The sequence below is a fragment of the Cucurbita maxima genome, unplaced genomic scaffold, assembly GCF_002738345.1.
Source record: "Cucurbita maxima cultivar Rimu unplaced genomic scaffold, Cmax_1.0 Cma_Scf02510, whole genome shotgun sequence".
NCBI lineage: Eukaryota > Viridiplantae > Streptophyta > Magnoliopsida > Cucurbitales > Cucurbitaceae > Cucurbita > Cucurbita maxima.
The window spans coordinates 928-2,382 of record NW_019274526.1 but is presented as its reverse complement, the minus strand read 5'-3'; the positions used below and the strand labels follow the sequence as shown (position 1 = coordinate 2,382).

The following is a 1,455-nucleotide window of genomic DNA, read 5'->3' as shown; positions in this document are numbered from 1 at the left end:
GCATGCGGGGCGGCATGATCGAAACGCGATGGGCGTGAGCGGGGGAGGTTCTCATTTGTAGAGAAAGGAAGAAAAGAACTCGGAGAAATTGAAAGAAAAAAAGGGGTGCAACACGAGGACTTCCCAATTGGTCACCCAAGTTGGTACTACTCTCGCCCAAGCACGCTTAACTGCAGAGTTCTAATGGGATCCGGTGCATTAGTGCTGGTATGATCGCACCCGACATGCCATGCGCACAAAATCGGATTTAACGCATGCGGGGCGGCATGATCGAAACGCGATGGGCGTGAGCGGGGGAGGTTCTCATTTGTAGAGAAAGGAAGAAAAGAACTCGGAGAAATTGAAAGAAAAAAAGGGGTGCAACACGAGGACTTCCCAAGTGGTAACCCAACTTAGTACTACTCTCGCCCAAGCATGCTTAACTGCGGAGTTCTGATGGGATCCGGTGCATTAGTGATGGTATGATCGCACCCGACATGCCATGCGCACAAAATCGGATTTAACGCATGCGGGGCGGCATGATCGAAACGCGATGGGCGTGAGCGGGGGAGGTTCTCATTTGTAGAGAAAGGAAGAAAAGAACTCGGAGAAATTGAAAGAAAAAAAGGGGTGCAACACGAGGACTTCCCAAGTGGTCACCCAAGTTGGTACTACTCTCGCCCAAGGACGCTTAACTGCGGAGTTCTGATGGGATCCGGTGCATTAGTGCTGGTATGATCGCACCCGACATGCCATGCGCACAAAATCAGATTTAACGCATGCGGGGCGGCATGATCGAAACGCGATGGGCGTGAGCGGGGGAGGTTCTCATTTGTAGAGAAAGGAAGAAAAGAACTCGGAGAAATTGAAAGAAAAAAAGGGGTGCAACACGAGGACTTCCCAAGTGGTCACCCAAGTTGGTACTACTCTCGCCCAAGGACGCTTAACTGCGGAGTTCTGATGGGATCCGGTGCATTAGTAGAGAAAGGAAGAAAAGAACTCGGAGAAATTGAAAGAAAAAAACGGGTGCAACACGAGGACTTCCCAAGTGGTCACCCAACTTAGTACTACTCTCGCCCAAGCACGCTTAGCTGCGGAGTTCTGATGGGATCCGGTGCATTAGTGCTGGTATGATCGCACCCGACATGCCATGCGCACAAAATCGGATTTAACGCATGCGGGGCGGCATGATCGAAACGCGATGGGCGTGAGCGGGGGAGGTTCTCATTTGTAGAGAAAGGAAGAAAAGAACTGGGATTAATTGAAAGAAAAAAAGGGGTGCAACACGAGGACTTCCCAAGTGGTCACCCAACTTAGTACTACTCTCGCCCAAGCACGCTTAGCTGCGGAGTTCTGATGGGATCCGGTGCATTAGTGATGGTATAATCGCACCCGACATGCCATGCGCACAAAATCGGATTTAACGCATGCGGGGCGGCATGATCGAAACGCGATGGGCGTGAGCGGGGGAGGTTC

General features: G+C 51.4%; 5 non-coding genes and 1 pseudogene across 5 annotated transcripts; all 6 read right to left on the bottom strand.

The window, feature by feature from the left end:
* Nucleotides 1–102: 102 nt before the first annotated feature.
* LOC111475707 lies at nucleotides 103–221 on the bottom strand. Its single transcript, XR_002716668.1, has one exon. It is a non-coding gene; the product is annotated as a 5S ribosomal RNA (ribosomal RNA).
* Nucleotides 222–354: 133 nt separating this feature from the next.
* LOC111475708 lies at nucleotides 355–473 on the bottom strand. The gene has a single exon (XR_002716669.1). It is a non-coding gene; the product is annotated as a 5S ribosomal RNA (ribosomal RNA).
* Nucleotides 474–606: 133 nt separating this feature from the next.
* On the bottom strand, nucleotides 607–725 carry LOC111475706. The gene has a single exon (XR_002716667.1). It is a non-coding gene; the product is annotated as a 5S ribosomal RNA (ribosomal RNA).
* A 136-nt stretch (nucleotides 726–861) lies between these two features.
* LOC111475704 lies at nucleotides 862–973 on the bottom strand (annotated as a pseudogene).
* Nucleotides 974–1,002: 29 nt separating this feature from the next.
* LOC111475703 lies at nucleotides 1,003–1,121 on the bottom strand. The gene has a single exon (XR_002716665.1). It is a non-coding gene; the product is annotated as a 5S ribosomal RNA (ribosomal RNA).
* A 133-nt stretch (nucleotides 1,122–1,254) lies between these two features.
* LOC111475705 lies at nucleotides 1,255–1,373 on the bottom strand. Its single transcript, XR_002716666.1, has one exon. It is a non-coding gene; the product is annotated as a 5S ribosomal RNA (ribosomal RNA).
* Between the last annotated feature and the right edge of the window lie 82 nt (nucleotides 1,374–1,455).